The following is a 27571-nucleotide window of genomic DNA, read 5'->3' as shown; positions in this document are numbered from 1 at the left end:
ATCTGCTGGTGCGCAGGCAGGACTGGGAGAGAGCAATGCCGCACCGTGTCGGGGTGGATGAAGCTCTCCGTGCTCCCAGAGTCAAAAAGGCAGGTTGTTTCGTGACCAATTACCTTAATGTCCATTGTGGACCGGGCCAGTTGGTGCGGTCTCGCTTGGCCCAGCGTAACGGAGGCCAGCGTAGGGGTCGGTGTGTCGCTGTGGGTATCAGATGAGGCGGTGTTGGGGGCCTGCTGCGTCCCGGCTGGCATCCAAGATGGCGGCGTCCATGATCCCCATGTGGCTGGAGGCGTCCAAAATGGCTGCTGTTCCGGTGGTTCGCACATGGCTGGGGAGGCCCAAGATGGCGGCCTGCACGGCCCACACGCGGCGCTACTGGGGTTCGGGGTGGCTTTGGCCCTGCAGACGCTGGCGTAGTGTCCCTTCTTCCCGCAGCCCGAGCAGATTGCGTTTTTCGCCGGGCAGCGCGCTCTGGGGTGTTTGGCCTGGCCACAGAAGTAGCATTTCTGGCCTTGGGACACTGCTGCGGTAGTTGGGCCGTGGCTGGGGTGGCACGGCGCTATGAGACGGTCCTACCGTGCCCCAGGCTGTCGTTCCCCGCGGCGTCCACGGTGCAGAGGAGTAGGCATCCATGCCCCGGTAGGCTGCGTCCAATGATAGTGCAAGTTCAGAGGCCTTGTTGAGGTCGAGGTCACTCTGCTCCAACAGTCGCTGTCGAATGTAATTGGACCTGTGGCCCGCTACAAAAGCGTCCCGGATAAGTTCCTCTGTGTACACGGCGGCCTTTACATCCTTACAACCACAGGCCCGGCCAAGCACAGACAGTGCCTGAAGGTATTCCTCGGTCGATTCCCCAGGTTGTTGTTTACGACTCCCCAGGAGGTGCCTGGCGTACACCTCGTTCACTGGGCGCGTGTACTGGTCCTTGAGGAGCTTGAGAGCAGCCGTGTACGAGGTCGCGTCCTGGATGATCGAGTACGCTCGGTGGTTCACTTTGGAGGTCAGGACATCTAGTTTGTCCTCATCCGATTTGACCGTTGCAGCGGAGGCGATCAGGAATCTTTCAAAGCACCTAAGCCAGTGAGCAAACTTGGTGGATGCGTCCGCCTCCCGATGGTCTAAGTCCAGGCATGCTGGTGTGAGGATCTTCTCCATTATAAAAAAATCTTGTTGATAAAATTGATGCGCTATCAATTACTCAAAAGACTGAGGTTAAGCGAGTAACTAACAGGCTTTTATTAACAAGAGAATGAAGGTGTGCCTCGAGTGGTCGACCAGTCCAGAATACAGAGGGACTGTGGAGCAGTCACCTTTATACCTGGACTCGTGGGAGGAGTCAGCTGAGGCATGTACAGACATGTACACAGTGGAATACAAACACCCACACAGGCAGGTATAACAGTGGTTTACCACACCCCGGCCATGATGTTCTTTAACCGAAGGTTGAGATCTCGTCTGGACTTGCTCAGACCAAATGTGCGAAGAAATGTTGAGGACAAACAATTCCAGCACATCAATGAGAAGCCGACAAGGAGCTTCAATGTAGGGCAACCAGTCTTGGCCCGTGACTATCGAACAGAGAAATGGCAACCCGGAACGATATGTACAAGGCAGGGGCCATTAATGTACACAGTGGATGTCGGGGAGAACATTGTGAGACGCCACGTCGATCAGATCTTAGCGTCACAGGAACGCGTCAACCCCATGTCTCGAGTACCTGGGGATGAACCCGACATACCGGTAGCATCTACCTCAGACCCAGTAGCAGTGGAACCCGATGAACTACCCGATGAAAAGGGGTCAGAATCGCCTCTGCACCAAGAACAAGAACCTCCGGAAAGGCGCTATCCCGAAAGGGTCAGGAAGCCGCCCTAAAGACTGAATCTATAAATGGACTTTTGTTGTTTAATGTACATGTTGAAATGTTAATTGTTATTTGAATATTAGGGGTACTACTAATCTAAAAGGGGAGGAATTGTAGTGTATGTGCCTTTAAGTCAGAACTACTTTTACAGCTCCTGTATACTGTAGTACCGGCACTGACCACACCTGTATATAAGCTTTGCACATGCCGCTGTACCCCCAGTCTTGAGATTACCCTCTTCCAGTAAAGACCTGTTCATTGTTAATGTACAGCATCCGTGTGATTATTTAATAACAGCATATCCACTGAACCACAGATCCAACAAGTAGCCTATTCATTCTTTTGAATTCTTACTTATATAGTTGTTGAAAAATGGATGCTGTTGTGGGAAGTATTAAGGCTGAGCATTCTAATGCTGCCATTAGTTTAGAATCTTATAAATATCTGCAAAGAATGTGGGCAATTGTGCCACTGCCAGTGCTATGATTGTTTGAACCTTCTACTCCAATTGCATTTCTATGCCTTTTAACATTAGAAATAGGAGCAGGAGTAGGCCATTTGACCCTTTGAGCCTGCTCCGCCGTTCAATAAGATCATGGCTGATCTTCTACCTCATCTCCACTTTCCTGAACTATCCCCATATCCTTGATTACCTTAATATTCAACAATCTATCAATCTCTGTCTTGAATATACTCAACGGCTGAGCCTCCACAGTCCTCTGGGGTAGAGAATTGCAAAGATTCACCACCCTCTGAGGAAATTTCTCATCTCAGTCCTAAAGGGCCGACCCATTATTCTGAGACTGTGACCCCTGGATCTAGACTCCCCATCCAGGGGAAACATCCTCCCTGCATCTACCCTGTCAAGCCCTGTAATAATGTTGTATGTTTCAATGAAATCACCTCTCATTCTTCTAAACTCTAGAGAATATAGGTCTCGTCTACTCAATCTGCCCTCATAGGACAATCCCCCCATCCCAGGAACCAGTCTGGTGAACCTTCATTGCAGTCCCTCTATGGCAAGTATATTCTTCCTTAGGTAAGGAGACCAAAACTGTACACAGTACTCCAGGTGTGGTCTCACCAGGGCCCTATATAATTGCAGTAAGATGTCTTTGCTCTTATACGCAAATCCTCTTGTAATAAATGCCAACATACCATTTGCTTTCCATATTGCTTGCTGTACCTGCATGTTAACTTTCAGTGATTCTTGTACAAGGACACCCAGGTCCCTCTGAACACCAACATTCCCCAATCTCTCACCATTTAAAAATACTCTGCTTTTCTATTTTTCGTACCAAAGTGGATAGCTTCACATTTCTCCACATTATATTCCATTTGCCATGTTCTTGCCCACTCACGTAACCTGTTTATATCCCCTTGAAGCCTCCTTGCATCCTCCTCCCAACTTACATTCCCACCCAGCTTTGTATCATCAGCAAACTTGGATATATTACATTTGGTCCCCTCATCCAAATCATTGATGTAGATTGTGAATAGCTGAGGCCCAAGCACTGATCCTTGCGGTACCCCACTAGTTACAGCCTGCCAACCTGAAAATGACCCGTTTATTCCTACTCTCTGTTTTCTGTCCATTAACCAATCCTCAATCCATGCTAGTATATTACCCCCAATCCCATGAGCCCTAATTTTGTTTAATAACCTCTTGAGTGGCACCTTATCGAATGCCTTCTGAAAATCCAAATACACCACATCCACTGGTTCCCCCTTATCTATTCTGTTAGTTACAAGCTTAAAAATCTCTAACAGATTTGTCAAACATGATTTCCCTTTCATAAATCCATGTTGACTCTACCCAATCCTATTATTATTTTCTAAGTACCCTGTTACCATGTCCTTAATAATTGATTCTAGCATTTTTCCTACGACTGATGTCAGGCTAAGAGGTCTGTAGTTCCCCGTTTTCTCTCTCCCTCCTTTCTTAAATAGTGGGGTTACATTTGGTATCTTCCTGTCTGCGGGAACCATTCTAGAATCTATGGAATTTTGGAAAATGACAGCCAATGCATCCGCTATCTCTATAGCCAACTTTTTCAAAACCCTAGGATGTAGGCAATCAGGTCCAGGGGATTTATCGGCTTTCAGCCCCATTAATTTCTCCAGTACTACTTTTTTACTAATACTAATATCTTTCAGTTCCTCATTCTCGCTAGACCCTTGGTTGTCCACTATTTCCGGGAAGTTTTTTGCATCTTCTTCTGTGAAGACAGACACAAAGCGGGCGATTTTGCCAGCCCTGGGGAGGCGGGTTTGGAGGCGGGACTGCCATCCCACCCTCAACCCACCTCCGCACCATCTTCCCAGGAGGCAGGTAGCCGACCCGCACCGGGTCCCCTTTCCTGGAGGCGGGAAGGGGATTACAGCAGTTGAGAGGATTATCCCCATTTTACCCACACAAGTATATTTGTTGTAAATGATGTATTAATTATTGAAATGCTAGCCATTGCTTGTCCACTGTCATACCTTTTAATGTAGTTTCCCAATCTACTTTAGCCAACTCGCCTCTCATACCTACATAGTTTGCTTTGTTTAGATTTAAGACCCTAGTTTCGGATTTAACTAAGTCACTTTCAAACTCAATATAAAATTCTAATATAATATGGTCACTCTTCCCTAAAGGCCCCTTTACTACAATGTTATTAATTAATCCTTTGTCGTTGCACAATACTAGACCTAAATTACCCTGTTCCCTAGTTGGTTCCTCAACATACTGATCTAGAAAACTATCTTGCAAACATTCCATGAATTCGTCCTCCACACTATTACTGCAAATTTGGTTTGCCCAGTCTATATGTAGATTAAAGTCCCCCATGATTACTGTATTATTGTTGTTACATGAGCCTCTAATTTCCTGATTTATACTCTGCCCTACATTACAACTGCTGTTTGGGGGCCTATAAACAACTCCCACCAATGTTTTCTGCCCCTTGCTGTTTCTTAGCTCCACCCAAACTGATTCTACTTCTTGATTTTTGGAGCTAAGATCCTTTCTCTCTACTGTCTTTATCCCATCCTTTATTATCAGGGCTGCCCCTCCTCCTTTTCCACTTCATCTATCCCTTCTAAAAGTTATGTATCCTGGAATATTTAGTTCCCAACATTATGTTAAGGCTATTAGATCAAACCTGTTAATTTCTATCTGCGCTATTAACTTTTTTGTTGCGAATGCTTCGCGCATTCAGATATAGTGCCTTTAGCTTTGACTTATTTCTATTTGTCCCTGATGTCACCTTAGTCACTGATGCCTTATTACCTTTGTTACTCTCTCTGTCCCTTCCTGATCCACTCTGCCTATTTTTATCCAAAACGCTACTCTGCTATATTGACATTTCTCTCGCTGCTTTAAAATGTACTCTTTCCTGAATCCTCCTGCCCCCCATTCATTAGTTTTTAAAAGCCCTTTCTACTGCCTTAGTTATTTGGTTTGCCAGGGCACTGGTCCCAGCCCAGTTTAAATGGAGCCCATCCCAATGGATCAGCTCCCTCTTTCCCCAGTACTGGTGCCAGTGCCCCATGAACCGAAACCCCCTTCCTCCCACAATACTCTTTGAGCTACACGTTTAAACCTCAAATCTGTTTGTCCCAATGCCAATTTGCACGTGGCTCAGGTAACAATCCAGAGATTATTACCTTTGAGGTTCTGCTTTTTAATTTGGATTCTAGCTCCTCAAACTCCCTCAGCAGAGCCTCATTCCTAGTTCTACCTATGTCGTTGGTTCCTATGTGGACCAAGACAACTGGATCCTCCCCCTCCCACTCCAAGTTCTTCTCTAGCCGCGAGGAAATGTCTTTAACCCTGGCACTGGGCAGGCAATACAACCTGCGGCTGCAGAGAACAGTATCTATCCCCCTGACTATACTGTCCCCTACCACAACTACATTCCCTTTCACTCCCCCCACCTGCACCATGATGCCATGGTCAGCCTGCTCATCCATCCTACAGGCTTTTCCCTCATCCACACAGGCAGCAAGAACCTCATACCTGTTGGACAAGGGCAAAGGCTGAGGCTCCTCCAGCACTGCACCTGGGGTCCCCTTACCTGCCTGAGTTGCAGTCACACCCTCCTGTCCCTGACCACTAACCAGACCTGTGCCACTACCTAACCTAAGGGGTGTGACTGCCTCCTGGATCAAAGTGCCCAGGAATCTTTCCCCATCCCTGTTGCGCCGCAATGTCTGCACCTCAGACTCCAGCTCAAAACGTCTGAGCTGAACTTACTGCAAACGTGGTTGTCCAGGATCACAATGCTCTCCACAAACTCCCCATACTGCAGTTGCGGCACACCGCCTGCACTGCCATCCCTATATGACCGTGATTTATTTAGTTAAATTTAATTACATTTGTAATTAGGTAACCTAGTTTACAGTGTAGTTTCCTGACTACTTACTTGATCTAGATTAAGTTAAGGCTACTGAAATTAAATATCTACCTGTAACACAAAGTTTTTCTCAAATTTTTAAAACTTTTCTTTTCCAGCTGCTTATCTAATTCTCTTTGCTGTGAGTGACTCACTTTCAATTCAATTCAGTTCAATTAACCTTGAGCGGGTTATTTCACTGTGGGGTGAGGGCATCATGCACCATGCACGGATGTATGTATTCAGCAGAAGTCAATAGATAGTCGGGATGTTTTTAATTTTCTCCATCCTAACCTACAAACACTCCGGACAATTGTAGTGCACTTGTAGCTGCCTCAGTTGATAGCATGGATCAGGGATCAAACTTGAGATTTTCCTGTGTTGCATTACCCCAGCCATCAGGGAGAGCATTCATTGCCTTCTCGTTTTAATGCTGTCAAAATTAACGGCAAGTTTAATGGCGCTTGCCGTTATTATTAATGTGTAAATCGTTAGGCAACTTGCAATGAGGAAGAGATGCCCCATGTGTTGCGAATTGGCACAAGTTGCTGGATAATTTGCGCCGCTCCACCGTTAGCATTGCGAAAACGGCAGCTCGCCCTCAACCTGTAAGTTTCATGAAATTGCTCGATTTTCACATTAATTGTCAATGGAACTCAACACAGAAAGCTAGGACTGCTACTTAACAGCCTAAGTATCTTTTGAATGAAGAGATTTATGTTCCTGTAATGCCACTAAACCTCTCCAGCCCAGAAAGGGAACAATTTAAACTGCGGAGTCTTATTCCTACAGGTAGTAAATCATTGTTAAAAAGAAAAAAAACCTTGCATTTATACAGTGTTTTTCACAACCTCAGAATGTCCCAAAACACTTTACAGCCAATGAGGTACTTTTGAACGGTAGTCACTATTGCAATGTAGGAAACGCAGCAGCCAATTTGCGGACAGCAAGCTCCCACGAACAGCAATGTGATAATGACCAGATAATCTGTTTTGTGATGTTGATTGCGGGATAAATATTGGCCAGGATAACTCCCCTGCTCTTCTTCGAAATATTGCCTTGGGATCTTTTACGTTCACCTGAGATGGAAGACAGGGCCTCGGTTTAACATCTCATCCAAAAGATGGCACCTCCGACAGTGCAGCGCTCCCTCAGTACTGCATTAGAGTGTCAGCCTAGATTTTTGTGCTCGTCTCTGGAATGGGACTTGAACCCACTGTCATGAATCTTATCATGATTCATGAAGTAACACTGGGCGGCCAGCTGGTGGCGCCGTCCAAGGAGTATAAATACTCGGGCATGGGCCCAGCTTGCTCAGGATGTTTCTGTAACCAGGAACTAGTGATGTAACTAGAATCTCATGGTTGTGAAACAGTTGATTAAAGCCTTGTTTTATACTCAAACCAAATGCTCAGTAGTCTTTTTACATCAATTTAATCAACTGTGTATTGGCTCCATGCTCTGAGTAATTTCAGGAACAGTCAGCTACGACTTCAACTGTAGAAGGGAACTCCGACGTAGTAATCAATCCATCATAGCCAAACTACTCAGACCCGCCCGTCTTGACCTGGACCCGAATTCACCTACAACTGCTAAGGTATGGAAACACTGGTATCGTACCTTCAGCAACTTCCTCAGGGTGTGTGGTGAGAATGTTCCTGATAAATTAGAGATACTTGCCAATTATGTATCTCCTCATGTGTTTGACTATATCGAAGACTGTGTAGACTATGACTCCGCTATCCTAATATTACAGTGACTATATGTTAAGGCCCCAGACAAAATTTTTGCTCGTCATCTACTGGCCACTACTCGACAACAACCCGGGGAATCACTTGACAAATTCCTTCAAAAACTTCGCAGGCTCAGCAAGGATTGTAATCTTAAAGCTGTCACAGCTGAGCAGTACCAGAAGGAGCTAATTTGTGATTCTTTTATTAACGGAATTACATCTCCCTTCATACGCCAGTGTCTGTTGGAGAATAAAACCCTTGAGTTACAGGCTGCCTATGACCAGGCATGTTCCCTGGACTTAGCAAAGAGGAATGCAGATACCTATCTTTTACCACGTGCACGGGCTGCTGCTATCACTTTTAATGACTCCTTCGATAGGTCTCAGGCGGAAGCCCTCACTGATGATGACTCTAACCTAGCGGATGACATCCTAGGGTACTTAAGGAGGTGGCCCTGGAGATAGCAGATGCTCTAAGGATCATCTTCCGGAACTCCATTGACTCGGGAACAGTACCCGTGGATTGGAGGGTAGCTAATGTTACCCCAATATTTAAAAAGGGGGGTAGAGAGAAAGCAGGGAATTATAGACCAGTAAGCCTTACATCGGTTGTGGGCAAAATGCTAGAGTCCATTATTAAGGATAAAATAGCGGAGCACTTGACAAATGGGGAAAGGATCGGACAGAGTCAACATGGATTTACAAAGGGTAAATCGTGTTTGACTAATCTGCTGGAAATTTTTGAGGAGGTAACTGGTAGAATAGATGGGGGAGAGCCAGTGGATGTGGTGTACCTTGACTTCCAGAAAGCCTTCGATAAGGTTCCACACAAAAGATTATCATGCAAAATTAAGGCTCATGGGATTGGGGGCAAAGTATTAACGTGGATAGAGAACTGGCTGGCGGATAGAAAACAGAGAGTTGGAATAAACGGCTCGTTTTCGGAGTGGCAGGCAGTGACCAGCGGGGTGCCGCAAGGATCTGTCCTGGGACCCCAGCTGTTCACAATATATATAAATGATCTGGATCAGGGAATTGGATGCAATATTTCCAAATTCGCTGACGACACTAAACTAGGAGGAGGGGTGGGCTCTGATGAGGATGTCAGGAGGCTACAGTGTGATTTGGACAGGTTGGGGGAATGGGCGGATACGTGGCAGATGCACTATAATGTGGATAAATGCGAGGTTATCCACTTTGGGGGTAAAAACAGGAGGGTAGATTATTATCTAAATGGCAATAGATTGGGAGATGGGGAAGTGCAGAGGGACCTGGGTGTTCTTGTGCACCAGTCACTGAAGGAGAGCATGCAGGTGCAACAGGCGATTAAGAAGGCAAATGGTATGTTGGCCTTCATATCAAGGGGGTTCGAGTATAGGAATAGGGATACCTTACTACAGCTGTACAAGGTGCTGGTGAGACCGCATCTGGAGTATTGTGTACAGTTTTGGTCGCCCCATCTGCGGAAGGATGTTCTTGCCATGGAAAGAGTGCAACGGCGATTCACCAGGCTGATACCTGGAATGGCGGGAATGACCTACGAAGAGAGATTAAATAGTTTGGGCTTGTACTCACTGGAGTTTAGAAGATTGAGAGGGGATCTCATCGAAACATATAAAATTATGGCAGGCCTGGACAGGCTGAATTCAGAGAGAATGTTTCCAATGGCCGGGGAGCACAGAACCAGGGGCCACAGTCTAAAAATAGCGGGCAAATCATTTAAAACAGAGATGAGGAAGAATTTCTTCACTCAAAGAGTGGTGAGCCTGTGGAATTCCCTGCCACAGAGGGCTGTGAAGGCTAATTCAATAAATATTTTCAAGAGAGAATTGGATATATTTCTGAAGGCTAAGGGGATTAAGGGTTACGGAGAAAAGGCGGGGACGGGGTACTGAACTGGTAAGATCAGCTATGATCTCAGACGAAGATCAGCCATGATCTCATTGAATGGCGGAGCAGGCTCGAAGGGCCGAATGGCCTACTCCTGTTCCTATCTCTATGTATCTATGTATCTATGTATGACAACCCTACCCTAGAAGCCTTCACTGATGATGACCCTGCCCTAGCGGCATCTTGTCAATCTGGAAGGAAGTGTTTCTTCTGTGGAGGTGCATTCCACTATAGGAAATTTTATCCTGCTCGTAATGCAACCTGCAATCATTGCAGTAAGAAAGGTCACTGTTCTAAGGTATGCCAGTCAAGAGCCTTTGTTAGTAAGAAAGGCCACTTTTCTAAGGTATACCGGTCAAGAGCCCCTATTAGTTTTGCAGCTACTATCTATAAAACTGCTCCTCCCCAAAGAGCCACTACTAAGGTTACTGCTGCTATCTATAAAACTGCTCCTCCCCCAAGAACCACTACTAAGGTTACAGCTGTCAAGGGTAAAACTGCCCCTCCTCCCATCACAGCTGTTTTTCCCCAAAGTCTGTCCCATGCAGCCACGAAGGTTTCGGTAAATGGACACATTTTGAGTGCACTAATCGACTCATGCAACTCTGACAGCTTCATTAGTGAGCGGGCTGTCAGTAAGTTAAAACTGCGTATTTACCCCTCGGACAAGGAAATTGCAATGGCTCTGACAACACTGACCACCAACTCTTCCAGCTTTTGTCTTGTCGACCTTATTCTCAATGGCCGAACTTATTTCTCCACCCGGCTCGGGGTGCTCAAAAACCTATGCAGTGATGTGCTCCTGGGACAGGATTTCCAGAAACAACACAAAAGACTCACTTTCGAGTTTTGAAGGTTAAAGCCGGAGCTTACTATTTCCAAAGTACCGTTTTGTGTGCTTTCGGTGGCTTCGCTCGACGAGCCGTCCTTGTTTGCCAATCTTTCCCCCAATGTAAGCCCATAGTCACTAAATCACGACGTTTCAGCCAAGATGATCGATCCTTTATCAACGCTGAAATCTCTCGCCTTCTAGCTGACGGTATCATTGAGCCATGTTCATCTTCCTGGCGGGCTCAAGTCGTCGTTGTTAAAAATCCTCTGGAGCAATACAAGAAATGTCTTTGCATCGATTACTCGCAAACTATTAACCAGTATACCGACCTGGATGCCTACCCACTACCACGCATCGATGACATGGTCAATAACCTTGCCAACTACAAGGTATTTTCAACTTTTGATTTAAAGAGCGCATACCATCAAGTACCGTTAAAGGACTCTGACAAAAAGTATACGGCCTTTGAGGCCAATGGTCGGTTTTATCAGTTTTATCGCCTTCCATTTGGGGTCACCAATGGGGTGGCCGTCTTTCAACGGGCAATGGATAGCCTAGTCAAACAGGAGAACTTAACGGACACTTTTCCATATCTGGATAATATCACTATTGCTGGTCATGACCAGAAGGAGCATGATGCCAAACTCCAGAAATTTTTTGACGTTCTCTGTCGTCGCAACTTAAACTTAAATGAGTCCAAATCTGTGAAATCAGTACCATCAGTCAACATCCTTGGCTACTGGGTGGGCAATGGTGTCATCAAACCGGATCCGGAGCGACTTCGTCCGCTTCAGGAGCTCCCTCCCCCTACGAAGCTCGGTTCTCTTCGTCGGGCACTCGGCATGTTCGCCTATTATGCGAAGTGGATACCCCACTTCTCCGACAAGATCCAGCCCCTGATTCATGCAAAGTCATTTCCTTTGGAGGCAAGGGATATTTCAGCTTTCAACCTCCTCAAGCGACAACTGGAAAAAGCCACGCTTCATTCCATCGATGAAAATCTCCCTTTCGTGGTTGAGTGCGATGCATCGGATGTGGCGATCTCGGCTACCTTGAATCAAGGTGGTCGACCCGTTGCATTTCTGTCCAGAACTTTGCAGGGTAGCAAGCTCCATTATCCTCCTGTCGAGAAGGAGGCTATGGCTATCATCGAAGCAGTACGTAAATGGAGTCATTTTCTCGCTCGTCGCCATTTCACGCTTATAACCGATCAGCGCTCCGTGGCCTTTATGCTGGATAACCGGAAATGCACTAAGATCAAGAATAACAAAATACAACTCTGGAGAATGGAATTGGCTGCCTTTGGCTACATCATACATTATCGACCCGGCAAAGAGAATGTGGCCCCGGATACCCTCACGCGTGCATTCTGCTCTTCTAATCAACTTCGACTCTTGCGAACCTTCATACTGACTTATGCCATCCTGGCGTTACCCGTATGTTGCACTTTGTGCAATCTATAAATCTCCCATTTTCTACGGAAGATGTGAAAAGAACTTGCTCCACCTGTAGAATCAGTGCGGAATTAAAACCGCAATTCTTCCGTCCATCGGATGGCTCACTCATACACTCTATGCAGACTCTAAGGATAAGGGGTAAGCCATTTAGGACTGAGATGAGGAGGAATTTCTTCACCCAGAGAGTGGTGAACCTGTGGAATTCTCTACCACAGAAGGCAGTAGAGGCCAATTCATTAAATATATTCAAGAAGGAGTTAGATATATTTCTTAAGGCTAAAGGGATCAAGGGATATGGAGAGAAGGCAGGGACAGGGTACTGAATTTGGATGATCAGCCATGATCTCATTGAATGGCGGAGCAGGCTCGAGGGGCCGAATGGCCTACTCCTGCTCCTATCTTCTATGTTTCTATGCAGCCTATGCAGCAACTCAGCATTGACTTTAAAGGGCCATTGCCTTCCTCAACGCGAAACACCTACTTACTTACTATGGTGGACGAATACTCACGCTTTCCCTTTGCTTTCCCCTGTCCCAATATGCTTACTTCCACAGTGATCAAATGCCTCGATCAGGTCTTTTCCCTTTGCGGTACGGCCAATTTCATCCACTCTGATCGGGGTGCCTCCTTCATGTCAAGCGAACTTAAAAGTTATCTTTCCCAACGGGGAATCACCACAAGCAAAACGACACCGTATCATCCCATCGGTAACGGACAGGTTGAGAGATACAGCGTTATCATTTGGAACATTGTTCGTCTTGCACTGAGGTCACGCAACCTACCAGACCAGCTGTGGGAAACTGTGCTCCCTGACGCATTGCATTCCATCAGGTCTCTTCTTTCTACGTCCACCAATGTCACTCCTCACGAGCGATTCTTCAGGTTCCAGCGTCGCTCCACTCATGGGACGTCCCTACCGTCATGGTTGGCAGCTCCCGGTCCCGTGCTGCTCCAAAGATTCGTCCGATCTTCCAAAAACGATCCCCACGTCGACGAGGTGGAACTAATGGACGTTAATCCCACTTACGCGCACGTGTGGTACCCTGATGGCTGGGAGTCCACCGTTTCACTCCGAGATCTGGCTCCCTGTCCAACCAGTCCCACGGACTCAACTGGTAGAGGAACCCATGGTAATGATACCGACGCTCTGCGTTCCTTTGAGGATGACACCCTACCTGGGACATCAAGGGATCTGCCGGCTACTCCACTGGATCAACTCGGGGAGCCGAGCACTTCCCATGGGATGGCCACCCGAAGCCAGGACGCCGGTCAATCCCCAGCTACCAACCAAGATGACGCCAGCTCTGCGCCTGTGGGGACCCGCACCCGGAGTCACGATCTCCCCAATCTTCCGCAGGTCGATCAAGGCGACATGGGCCCCGTCGATCTACCAGTACGGACCAAGCGACCCAGGGACCAAGACATGGTCCGAGGAGACGTGCCTTCCAGCCACAAACGAAGATCTAAAAGACTGCGCCTATTCGTGGTCCGCCTAATCCACTAGAAGGAAGTCGTCGGACTTCCAAAACTTTCAGGCTGGAAGGATGTCATGAATCTTATCATGACTCATGAAGTAACACTGGGCAGCCAGCTGGTGGCACCCTCCAAGGAGTATAAATACTCGGGCGTGGGCCCAGCTTGCTCAGGATGTTTCTGTAACCAGGAACTAGTGATATAACTAGAAAACTCATGGTTTTGGAACTGATTAAAACCTTGTTTTATACTCAAACCAAGTGCTCAGTAGTCTTTTTACATCACCCGCAACCTGCTGACTCAGAGGCAAGAATGCTACCCACTGAGCCACGGCGGACACATTAAAGATTGAGATTTTTAAAATTAAACATTTTTAATTTTTGTCATACTTGTCCTTGCTGTCTCATTTTTCTCTGTCTTAATTGAACTTTTCTTTCCCTCTCTTTATTTCTCTTTCTGTACCTGATTTGACTCTAATTCACTCTATTTCCTTTTCCATTGTTCCTCTATTTCTTTCTCAAAAAGATTATCTGGTCATTCACGTTGTTGTTTGTGGGAACTTGCTGTGTGCAAATTGACTGCCGCATTGCCTACATTACAACAGTGACTATTTTTTTATTCATTTATGGGATGTGGGCATAGCTGGCAATGCCAGCATTTATTGCCCATCCCTAATTGCCCTTGAGAAGGTGATGGTGAGCCGCATTCTTCAACTGCTGCAGTCCATGTGGTGAAGGTACTCTGTGCTGTTAGGGAGGGAGTTCTAGGATTTTGACCCAGCGACGAAGGATCGGCGATATACTAAATCAGGATGGTGTGTGACTTGGAGGGGAACTTGGAGGTGGTGGTGTTCCCATGCTCCTGCAGCCATTGTCCTTCTAGGTGGAAGAGGTCGCGGGTTTGGGAGGTGCTGCCGAAGAAGCCTTGGCGAGCTGCTGCAGTGCACCTTGTAGATGGTACACACTGCAGCCACGGTATGCCGGTGGTGGAGGGAGTGAATGTTTAAGGTGGTGGATTGGTTGCCAATCAAGCGGGCTGCTTTGTCCTGGATGGTGTCAAGCTTCTTGAGTGTTGTTGGAATTGCACTCATCCAGGCAAGTGGAGGGTATTCCATCACACTCCTTACTTGTGCCTTGTAGATGGTGGAAAGGCTTTGGGGAGTCAGGAGGTGAAACACTCACCACAGAATACCTAGCCTCTGACCTGCTCTTGTTGCCACAGTATTTATGTGGCTGGTCCAGTTTTAAGTTTCTGGTCAATGGTGACCCCTAGGATATTGATGGTGGGGGATTCGAGATGATAATGCCATTGAATGTCAAGGGGTGGTGGTTAGACTCTCGCTTGTTGGAGATAGTCATTGCCTGGCACTTCTGTGGCACGTATGTTACCTCCCACTTATCAGCCCAAGCCTGAACGCAGTCCAGGTCTTGTTGCATGTGGGCATGGACTGCTTCATTATCTGAGGAGTTGTGACTGGCACTGAACACTGTGCAATCATCAGCGAACATCCCCATTTCTGACCTTATGTTGGAGGGAAGGTCATTCTCACCTCACCTCTGGAATTCAGCTCCTTTGTCCATGTTTGGACCAAGGCTGTCATGAGGTCGGGAGCTGGTGTTTTTTTTATTTGTTTATGTGATGTGGGCGTCGCTGGCAATACCAGCATTTATTGCTCATCCCTAATTGCCCTTGAGAAGGTGGTGGTGAGCCGCATTCTTGAACTGCTGCAGTCCGTGTGATGAAGGTGCTCCCACAGTGCTGTTAGGTAGGGAGTTCCAGGATTTTGACCCTGCGACGATGAAGGATCGGCGATATACTTCTAAGTCAGGATGGTATGTGACTTGGAGGGGAACTTGGAGATGGTGGTGTATCCATGTGTCTGCTGCCCTTGTCCTTCTAGGTGGAAGAGGTCGCAGGTTTGAGAGGTGCTGCCGAAGAAGCCTTGGTGAGTTGCTGCAGTGCTTCTTGTAGATGGTACACACTGCAGCCATGGTATGCCGGTGGTGGAGGGAGTGAATGTTTAAGGTGACGGATGGATTGCCAGTCAAGCGGGCTGCTTTGCCCTGGATGGTGTCGATCAAGGCTATAATAAGGTTGGGAGCCGAGTGGTCTTGGCAGAACCCAAACTGGGCATCAGTGAGCAGATTATTGGTGAGTAAGTGCCGCTTGATAGCACTGTTGATGACACCTTCCATCACTTTGGTAATGATGCTGTTTTCCACATTGTCGGATAGATGCCAGTGTTGTAGCTGTACTGGAACAGCTTGGCTAGAGACGTGGCCAGTTCTGGAGCACAAGTCTTCAGCACGATAGCCGGGATGTTGTCAGGACCCATAGCCTTTGCTGTATCCAGTGCGCTCAGCCGTTTCTTGATATCACGTGGAGTGAATCGAATTGGCTGAAGACTGGCTTCTGTGATGGTGGGGACCTCAGGAGCAGGCCGATATGGATCATCCACTTCGATGTGGCAGGACTGCAGAGCTTTGATCTGATCCGTTGATTGTGGGATTGCTTGGCCCTGTCTGTAGCATGCTGCTTCCGCTTTTTAGCATGTATGTAGTCCTGTGCTGCAGCTTCCCCAGGTTGGCACCTCATTTTTAGGTATGCCTCGTGCTGCTCCTGGCATGCTCTTCTACACTAATTGAACCAGGGTTGGTCCCCTGGCTTGATGGTAATGGTAGAGTGAGGAATATGCCGGGCCATGCGATTACAGATTGTGATAGAATACAATTCTGCTGCTGCTGGCCCACAGCGCCTCATGGACGCCCAGTTTTGAGCTGCTATATCTGTTCTGAATCTATCCCATTTAACACTGTGGTAGTGCCACACAACGCGATGGAGGGTATCCTCAGTGTGAAGACGGGACTTCATCTCCACAATGACAGTAGTGGTCACTGCTACCAATACTCTCACGGACAGACGCATCTGCTGGTTCGTGTTGGTTCTCTCACTACCTGTCACAGGCCCAGCATTGGCAGCTATGTCCTTCAGGACTCGGCCAGTAGTGGTGCTACTGAGCCACTCTTGGTGATGGACATTGAAGTCCCCACCCAGAGTACATTCTGTGCCCTTGCTACTCTCTCAGTGCTTCTTCCAAGTGGTGTTCAGCATGGAGGAGTACTGATTCATCAGCTGAGGGAGGGCAGTAGGTGGTAATCAGCAAGAGGTTTCCTTGCCCAGGCTTAACCTGAAGCCATGACATTTCATGGAGTCCGGAGTCCCAGGGGTACTCCTTTCCGACTGTACCGCCAACCCTGGTGGGTCCGTCCTGCCAGTGGGACATTGGCTGAAAGGACATTAGTGAACCAGATTGGGTTCTTATGACAATCCAATAAGATTACCATTACTGGAGATTTATTTAATTAACTGAATTTAAATACCCCAGCTGCCGTGGTGAGATATTGAACTGACGTCTCTGGATCATTAGTCCAGGCCTCTGGATTATTAGTCCAGTGACATTACCACTGTGCTACCATTCGCAAGTGGTCTTGGCATCAATGAACAGGTTATTGGTGAGTAAGTGCCACTTGATAGCACTGTCGAGGACACCTTCCATCACTTTGCTGATTATTGAGAGTAGACTGATGGGGCAGTAATTGGCCGGATTCGATTTGTCCTGCACTTCAAAAATTACTTCATTGGTTGTAAAGTGCCTTGGGATGTCCGGTGGTTGTGAAAAGCGCTATATAAATGCAAGTCTTTCTTTTTTCTTTTCTCAGTGCTTAAATTTCATTGGTTAAGTAGATAGACTGTTTGTCCTGTCATTCCCCAAGATCCCAGATGCCCCATTATCAGCTCGCACTTCCAACAACTTACAGGGCAAACATTTTTTGAGCTGAAGCATGAGGGATAAAGTCTATCTAATGGGGCATGCCGCGAGACACTCTCGCTCCAGCAAAATCTGGGCCATTGTTTAGAATCTCTGAGCGAAACTCAGTTCCTCATTTTTTTTGTGAGGACTGTACTGATAAATTTGCATACTCACTAATTATTTCCTCATCCTTTATATCACTTCACCATAAAGAGGAAATAAAACAAATTATATGAGAACCAAATTCCAGTCTAAAAGTTGCACTGGACAGGAAGTTCTGTATTGAGGAGCGGCTTTGCCTGCCTTCCCATGGTATGAAATTATCATCTTTATCCAATCAATGATCAGTGATAACTTGACAGTCAGATTTACTGCTGTTATTTTAATTATTCATTTTGAGATGCACATACCATGTGTTGCCCAATCTCTCTAATCCTCTGTAAGCGCAACCTTTACATTTACAATAGTCAATGTTTGTTACCAAGTGCAACGTGCATGTTTGTGGCGAAAATTAAACAATGCAGTTCTTTCTTCTGATTGCAATACGATTGTTTTCAGTTTGTGGAACTAAAAACATCTCAATTTCTTAATGTAGATCTTTTAATGCTTTGTCATTGTTGTTCTACATTCGCTATAACTTTTAACTCTAATTCTGTTGCGACTACGGGATAAAAAACATTGGTTGCTAAAGAATATAGTTTAATTATAGATCAGTCAGTGATAATATCCACCAATGTGAAGCTGCCAGAAAAAAGAGTGGATTTTCACTCCTAAGCTGGGGGCCGGCCGCTGGACTTCCTGCCTGGGAATCTTGGTGGGAAGCCTGTGCAATTTTAATGGCTAGGTGCACTGAAAATCCATCAGGTAAAGCTCGGGCTGCCTGGAGGCCACAATCAGATAAGTCATGGCAGGGCTCGGCGGGTGGGAAGTTTTGGGTGGGGGGTGGGTGCCCAGGGCAGCAGAAGCCCAGGCATTATCCAGTGAGGCCTGCCCATGTGTAGGCATCAGTGTTACAGTGCTTGGCTGTATTATCAGGTCCCATTTCCATAGCTATTCAAAGGGTGATTCTGGCTCTCACATCAGTCTCTCACATGACTGTTTCTGACTCCAAGCAAAATTTTAACACACAGCAGTGATGGATGAAATTATTTTAATGCAAGGAGTCTTACGAGTAAGGCAGATGAATTGAAGGTGTTGATGAACACATGGGAGTATGATATTGTTGCTATCACAGAGACATAGTTGAGGGAGTGGCAGGACTGGCAGCTCAATATTCTGGGGTATAGAATCTTCAGGCGAGACAGAGGGGGGTGTAAAAGAGGAGGGGGTGTCGCAATATTAACCAAGGAGTCAATTACCGCAGTAAGGAGGGATGATATCTTAGCAGGTTCCTCTAATGAGGCCATATGGGTAGAACTTAAAAACAAAAAGGGGGCAAGCACTTTGCTGGGAGTGTACTATAGGCCCCCAAACAGTCAGGGGGAGATAGAAGAACAGATATGTAGGCAAATCTCAGAGAAGTGCAGAATTAATAGGTTAATAATAGTAGGGGATTTCAACTTCCCCAATAGTAACTGGGATAGTCAGAGTGTGAAAGGCTTAGAGGGTGCAGAATTCTTAAAGTGCATCCAGGAGAGCTTTTTGAGCCAGCATGTAGAAAGTCCTACAAGAGAGGGGGCGGTACTGGACCTAATTCTAGGGAATGTATCCGGGCAAGTGGTAGAAGTGTAAGTAGGAGAGCATTTTGGTGACAGTGACCATAATTTGGTGAGATTTAAGGTAGTCATGGAAAAGGACAAAGATGGACCGGAAATAAAGGTTCTAAATTGGGGGAAGGCCGATTTTAATATGATAAGGCAGGATCTGGCCAAAGTGGACTGGGATCAGCTACTTGTAGGAAAATCCACATCAGAGCAGTGGGAGTCATTCAGAAAGGAAATAGAGAGTACAGCGCCAACATGTTCCCGTAAAGGTCAAGGGTGGGAGCAACAAGTCCAGGGAACCCAGGATGTCAAGGGATATACAAGAATGGATTAGGAAAAAAAAGGAGGCTTTTGGCAGATACAAAGGACTAAAACAGTGGAAACCCAAGAGGAGTATAGAAAGTGCAGGGGGGTACTTAAAAAAGAAATTAGGAGAGCGAAGAGGGGACACGAAAAAACACAGGCGGGCAAAATAAAGGAAAACCCAAGGGCCTAGAAATTGAGTTTGGGGCGCCAGCCTCACCAGGGCGCTAAAAGTAGCGCCCCAGAAGCAGTCGCGGCCACCCGCCGGAAATTCAGTTGACGCGCCCCAAAGGGAAGCGCGGCGCTACTGGAGGCGCCCCGCATCCCTCTTGGGGCACTGCAACTGAATATCGCTGCGCAACGTGCCACAGTGCCACATGCTGCGGCACATCGCGCTGCGGTATTGCAGGCCTTCCTCCCCTTCTTAAAGGGGAGGGGCCTTGTGCAGCGCGATCTGGGGCCCAGCTGGGCCCCCGAGGATCGCGAGTGCCGGCAAAAGAGCCCGGCACCGAGGAGAAGTGCCGTGCTCTTGGAACGCAGTCGGCACTTCGCGGGGGGGGGTTGCTCAGGAGGCCGGGGACAGCAGCGCGGAGAGGTGCTGGCAGGCGGCCAGCAACAAAAATGGCCGTCCCGCACCTCTCCTTTAATTTGCGCCTCTACTGCCGCAGGAACGCCACCCTGAACCGGTCGCACACAGCGTCCGGCGTTAAAGCAGGGGGCGCATCTAAATATCGTGATCGGGGCGTTAGCGGGGTGCTGCGCACACCGATGACGTCATCGGTAGCGGCGCAGCGCTAACGGCTAGCGCCGCCATTAGCGTCCCGCTGAATTTATCAGGAGGCGTGGCCAGTGGCTTCCGCCCCACTTAGCGCCCTCTTAAGGTGCTAATGGGTGGTACAGCCCACTGAATTTCTAGGCCAAGGTGTTTTATAAGTATATTAAGGGCAAGAGGATAAACAGGGAAAGAGTAGGGCCCATTCGGGACCAAAGTGGCAATCTGTGTGCAGAGCCGGAAGATGTAGGTGAGGTTTTAAATGAATATTTTGCATCTATGTTCACTATGGAGAAGGACAATGTAGGCATAGAAATCAAGCAGGGGGATTGTGATATAATTGAACAAATTAGCATTGAGAGGGGGGAGGTGTGAGAGGGGGGCTTAAATGTGGATAAATCCCAGACGAGACGTATCCCAGGCTGCTGTGTGAGGCAAGAGAGGAGATTGCAGGGGCTCTGACACTAATTTTCACAACCTCCCTGGCCACAGGGGAGGTGCCAGAGGACTGGAGGACAGCTAACTGTAGTGTATGTACCTTTAAGGGGAGAACTACTTTTTACAGCTCCTGTATACTGTAGTACCGGCAGTGACCACACCTGTATATAAACCCTGAGTAGGGATCTGTACTGTTAGTTTTTGGGTGACTCTCATCCAGTAAACACCTGTTGATTGTTCCTCTGCAGTCTGTTGATTTATTGAAGGACACCATACATCAAGATTCACGGATTTAACATTGGCGACGAGTGGATTCAAACCTACCTGCAACTCTGCAGAGCGCGGCCATTGTTCAAGGGCTGAGCAGCGTCCGCGGGAGAAGAAAGGAAAGTGCGGGAGACGCCATTTTGAGCCAGCGGAGAAGAAGGGAGAGCGCGGGAGACGCCATTTTTAGCCAGTCTAACCACACCCAGGGATGCCGAAGAGTGGCAGTGTCACAGCGTTCGACAATGAAGTCGAAGACTGGGCGACATATGTGGAACGCATAGAAGTGTACTGCAAGGCGAATGAAGTGCCAGATGCCAGGAAAGCACTGGTATTGTTGAATTCCATGGGTGCAAAAACGTATGGCTTACTGCGAAACCTAGTAACCCCAGAGAAGCCAGTGGAAAAGGATTTTGAAAGCATAGTGGCAATCCTACAGGACCACTTAAACCCCACACCGCTGCTGATAGCAGAAAGATTTAAGTTTCACAAAAGGAACCAGCATGAAGATGAAAGTAATGCGAGAGTATGCCGGTCAGGAAAGAAGGCCAGCAGCAAAAAGTCGCCACAGGAGAAGTACAAAAAAGTACACAAGGTGACAGAGAACAGTTCGGATGAACAGAAGATGGATTCAGACTCCAGCAGTAAGGAACTGGGTTGTCTAAAAATACATAATGTGGGTAACACAGCAGACCACCAAACTATCTGGGTCATGCTTCGGATAGCAGGAGTCCAAGTGAAGATGGAATTGGACACTGGATCGGCATTGACGGTCATGAATAAGCAAGGTTACAAAAGGTTATTCTCACACATTCCCCTGAGGGATACGGAGATTGTATTGAAAACATACACGGGGCAAATAGTATACCCCATCGGAAAGATAAAAGTAAATGTGGTCTACAATGGTAAAGAAAGTCAGGAAATGGACTTGTATGTGTTACCTGATGGAGGTCCGCCACTACTGGGACGGGAATGGATCCGGAGAATAAACGTGGACTGGCATTCCATACAAGCACTGACTGTAGATTCCTGTAAAGAGGACGACGTCAAACCTAAACGACTGTCCAAAATATTGGACGATGCTAAGGAGGTGTTCCAACAGGGACTGGGAACACTGAAAGGAATTACGGCAAACATCAAGGCTGAAGAACATGCAAACCCAAAATTTTTGAAAGCCAGACCGGTGCCTTATGCGATACGACCTGCTGTGGAAGCAGAGCTGGAAGGGCTAGAACGTTCAGGAGTACTGTCAAAGGTGGACTGGAGCGAATGGGCCACACCCATTGTTCCTGTCATGAAGCGTTCGTTGAGCAACAAGCCGGGGGAACCTAGGAAGGTTCGCATCTGTGGCGATTTCAAGATCACTGTTAATCCGGTTCTTCACACGGCTTCCGCGGATTGAAGATATCTTCGCTTCGCTGTCTGGCGGGAAACAATTCACCAAGATAGACCTGGCGCAGGCGTACCTACAGATGGAAGTTGATGAAGCGTCATGCCAGTATCTCACGATCAACACACATAAGGGCTTATATCGGTATAATAGACTGGTTTTTGGAGTGGCATCGGCTCCAGCGATTTGGCAAAGGGCCATGGAGCAGGTATTGCAGGGAATTCCAGGCACACAATGCTACCTGGACGACATTCTGATTACAGGAGATGATGATAAGGATCACCTCGCGAATTTGGAGCAGGTGCTCACCTGTAGGGGGTTTCTCTTGCTTGCTCTGGTCTCCTGCCAGGCTTCTTGCAATAATTACCCGTGAGTGGTTCGACCCACTCGCCCCTATGGTTCTAGACCTTGGACTTAGGTGCAGGGAACTGTAGTGCAGAGAAAAACTCAATAGACCAGGTCGAATAGCACGAAATGGATGCCTTTATTGAACAGTTTGCAGCATTATAAAATACATGTCATAAGCACAGATTAAAGCAACTACGAGCATGCACACATCTATAAACTTAACTCTATAGAAATGGGGAACACACGGCACATCGTGAAAGGGGTAACACATTACAATTACCCTTAACCCCCTCCCCTAAACCTAACTAAGTTTCGATTTGAGGGACTCGGGATCATGCTCACCACTTTAAGAATTGCGAAAAAGGCTTTGCAGCCTTTCGACACAGCTTTCCGTTGTCACGTGGGTTTGGAAGCTTCTGGCGCAGCTTGTTTTCCTCTTGGTTCTCCTGCGATGGAGGCAGCCGATACAGCCTTGGTGAGCGCTCGCCACGGATGGATCCGTTACCGATGTGATTTTTGAGAACTGGATGCACACTCCGGGACCTGAGTGTCTTCTTCTCCGGCCTGGGTCGTCGATGATCTCCCGACAAAAGTACCCGGGCCTCCCTCGTCGTCTTCCCGTCGTGGCCAGGCCTTGCCTGGCCGAGCTGGCTTCCAAGCCGAATTCTTCTCGTCGTCTTCCCGTCGTGGCCAGGCCTTGCCTGGCCGAACCTCCCAAAGTTGCGGAACACACGGCTGAACACCCCGCTGGACACCGTTTACTGAACCATGAACCGAACACGTTCCGAACCGAAGCACAAGAAGGAGTACCGATGGACTTTACTCAATCCACAGTTATACTTTTTTGGAACATTCTTATCTCCCGCCAAATCATAGTCCTGTCTTTGTAATAATTTTGGCGGGCAGAACTCTCTGCAGGGGTGTTTTGTCTTCATAACGGGAGTCGGTGATAGCTTAACGGGCCTTCCTGGGCCGATAATGTCTTTGCTTTGTTATCGTAACTTGGTTTGTATGTTGATCGGTCTGGAGATTGCCCTGGATGGCTGTTAAACGGCTTCTCTTTGTACAGTGTAATGGGTTAAAGCGTTCGTTCAATTGTCCGCCCATTTCTTGATGGGTCTCATCCTGCCACCCAAATCTGTCCTGTACTTATAATCTAATCAATATGTATGCTCAGTTCCATGAGTTTCGGCTTCCCGAAACTGGTTTTCGCGGGCTTTTAATGCCCTCAATCCACAAGCCTGTCTGGCTTGCAGTAACAGAAATTCAAATGTTCCCAGAAGCTGGTCACGAGGTCTGGCGGCCATTTTGTGTGCCCATTTATCAAAGGTTTCTCTGGATAAGCTTCTTTTGGTCAATAAAGCTGTTTTATTAACCCTATTTTCCTACGTGATTATTTAATGAAAATTTCGCGAATCTTACACACCAGATTGAAAGAATATGGGCTCAGAGTTAATCGCCAGAAATGTGAGTTCTTTCAAAAGCGAATCTCGTACTGCGGCCACATCATTGACCAGGAGGGGCTCCATCAGTCACCTGACAAGATCGAAGCTGTTGTGAAAGCTCCCGCTCCGGAAAATGTATCCCAGTTGAGGTCGTTCCTTGGGTTGGTTAACTATTACAGGTAGACTATCCTTTATCCGAAAACCTTGGGACCAGCCGAGTTTCGGATAAAGGAGAATTTCGGATTTCGGAAGGTGGGTCGGCGGGGGTCCGCGGGGGGGGGTCGGCGGGGGGTCGTGCGCACGACTTACGCTGACGCTCAGCGTATGTCAGTCGGGGTCGGCGGGGGTCGGGGCCGGCGGGGTACGCGGGAGGGGGGTCGGCGGTTGTCGGGGCTGGCGGGGTCCGCGGTTGTCGGGGCCGGCGGGGGGGTCGGCGGCTGGCGGGGTCGGCGGTTGTCGGGGCCGGCGGGGGGGTCGGCGGCTGGCGGGGTCGGCGGTTGTCGGGGCTGGCGGGGTCCGCGGGGGGTTCGGCGGCTGGCGGGTTCGGCGGTTGTCGGGGCTGGCGGGGTCCGCGGGGGGGTCGGCGGCTGGCGGGGTCGGCGGTTGTCGGGGCCGGCGGTGTCCGCGGGGGGGTCGGCGGCTGGCGGGGTCGGCGGTTGTCGGGGTCCGCGGGGGGGTCGGCGGTTGTCGGGGCCGGCGGGGTCCGCGGGGGGGGGTCGGCGGTTGTCGGGGCCGGCGGTGTCCGCGGGGGGGTCGGCGGCTGGCGGGGTCGGCGGTTGTCGGGGTCCGCGGGGGGGTCGGCGGTTGTCGGGGCCGGCGGGGTCCGCGGGGGGGGTCGGCGGTTGTCGGGGCCGGCGGTGTCCGCGGGGGGGGTCGGCGGTTGTCGGGGCCGGCGGGCTCCGCGGGGGGGGTCGGCGGTTGTCGGGGCCGGTGGGGTCCGCGGGGGGGGTCGGCGGTTGTCGGGGCTGGCGGGGTCGGCGGTTGTCGGGGTCGGCGGCTGGCGGTTGTCGGGGCTGGCGGGGGGTCGTGCGCACGACTTACCCTTTATCCGAACTTCCGCAACCGGAACCCTCTAAAAACCGAAGGTTTTTTCGTTCAGCGTAAGTCGTACGCACGACTTACGCTGAACGAAAAAACCTTCGGTTTTTAGAGGGTTTCGGTTTTCGGAAGTCCGGATAAAGGGTAGTCTACCTGTACCACAAGTTTCTTCCAAATTTATCCACGGTGTTACACCCGCTGAACACTCTTTTGCAAATGGGAATACCATGGAAGTGGAGCGGTGATTGTAAGCGGGCTTTTCAAAAAAGCAAGGCACTGATCACCTCTAAGGAAGTGTTGGCTCACTTTAACCCAACGCTGCCTATTCGCTTAGCTTGTGATGCTTCTCCATATGGTATCGGGGCAGTGCTCTCACATAAGTTGCCAAATGGCTTGGAAAGGCCAGTCGCGTTCGCATCCAGATCATTGACCTCCGCAGAGCGCAACTATGCTCAGATAGATAGGGAGGCTCTCAGCCTCATGTGGGGAGTTAAGAAATTTAACCATTACCTGCAAGGCCAAAAGTTTACGTTGCTGACAGATCACCAGCCGTTGGTTTCCATTTTTAACCCTAAGAAGCGTGTTCCGGTTATGACGGCGCAGAGGCTTCAGAGATGGTCCCTTTTCCTAGGGGCACATCAATATGATATCGAATTCAAAGGTACAAAGCAACATGGTAATGCTGATGGGCTGTCGCGCCTGCCACTACCTACAGCGGAAGAGGCACCGGCAGTTGACCCTGTCGAGATATTTCACTCGACCATCATCGAATGCTTACCAGTCACCAACGCGAGTATTCAGAGAGAGACCCAAAACGACCCGACACTGTCTCGGGTCTACGATTTGACAGTGAAGGGATGGCCAGCACATGGCGACCCACTGTTACCAGCATTCTCAGCCAGACGAGAACAGCTGTCCGTCTGTCAAGGAACATTGATGTATGGAACAAGGGTGATTATTCCTCCTAAATTAAGGGAGAGAGTTCTGAAGGAATTGCATGAAGGTCATCTGGGGGGAGTCAAGATGAAAAGCCTTGCTAGGGCTTATGTGTGGTGGCCAGGTATCGACAAACAAATAGAGGATCTGACTAAAAGCTGCTCAGGGTGCCAAAAAGTTCAAAACGCACCTCCAATTGCACCGCTGCATCCGTGGGAATGGCCTTCAACCCCATGGCAACGTGTGCATATCGACTTTGCAGGTCCATTCATGGATTCCATGTTTTTAATTGCAGTCGACGCACATTCTAAATGGCCAGAAGTGATTAAGATGTCGACCACTACCTCTGAAAAGACGATCGCAGTTCTAAGAACCATATTTGCAAGGAATGGGTTGCCGGAACAAATATGTTCAGACAACGGACCACAGTTCGTGTCAGAAGAATTCCAGAAATTCATGAAAAAGAATGGGGTGAAACACTATGGCCTAGAAATTGAGTTGGCGCCGCGCCAGGGCTTTAGCGCCGGAGCTAAGTCCCCCTGCGCGCGCCAAAAATTCAGTAGCGCCGCGCACAGACGGCTGCCGGCGCTACTGGAGGGTGTCAGCGCCTCGCAATGGGCGCTGACTGCCGCATTGCGGCGCTAATCCGCCGCTGCGGCACCCGATGCGGTGCGGCAGGCTGGGGAAGTGCAGGCCTCCTCCTTCCGTTAAGGAGGAGCTGCCTGCACCCGACCGCTGGCCGTTGATCTGTGGAGAAAAATGAGCCCGGCACCTCGGAGAAGTGCCGGGCTCGCGGCCCACACGCATCTGTGCCGCGGGGGGGTGTTGGAGGAGTCCGGGGAGGGAGGTGCGGGCAGGCGGCCGCCGGGAAAGCGGCCGGCCGCCGCGCGACCTTAATGCGCCGGCGCTAAGACCCGTAGCGAACTTTTGAAAAATCGTTGGTTGCGGCTGCCACGGGCGAGGCGGCCGCAACTCAATTTCGGCGTTCGGGCGCGTTGCCACGGCAACCGGGACGCTGCGCACACCGATGACGTCATCGGTGCCGGCGCAGCGCAACCGGCTAACGCCGATGGCAGCGCCCAAGTGAATTTCTCAATCGGCTGTACTTGCGGCACTAGGCCCTCTAGCGCCTCAAAATGGGCGCTAACCCCACTCAATTTCTAGGCCTATACATCTGCCCCATATCATCCGGCTACAAATGGGTTGGCCGAGAGATTTGTACAAACGTTCAAAAAGGCGATAAAGGCCATGAGCGAAGACCATATTCCACTACAACACAAGGTGGACAATTTCCTGATGGCATATCGAAACGCCACGCATGCAGTGACAAATCAAAGCCCTGCCATAATGTTCTATAACAGGAGGTTGCGGTCCCGGTTGGATTTGTTAAAACCCAATGTGCATAGGGAAGTCGAAAACAAGCAATACCAGCACGTAAATAACAAGGCCACTCGGAGTTTCGAAATAGGACAACCAGTGTTGGCCAGGGACTATAG

This window comes from Somniosus microcephalus, chromosome 14 (assembly GCF_052327205.1).
Source record: "Somniosus microcephalus isolate GS21.2 chromosome 14, FLI_Smic_1.0, whole genome shotgun sequence".
NCBI lineage: Eukaryota > Metazoa > Chordata > Chondrichthyes > Squaliformes > Somniosidae > Somniosus > Somniosus microcephalus.
The sequence above is the reverse complement of the archived record's forward strand: the minus strand, read 5'-3'. Positions refer to the sequence as shown.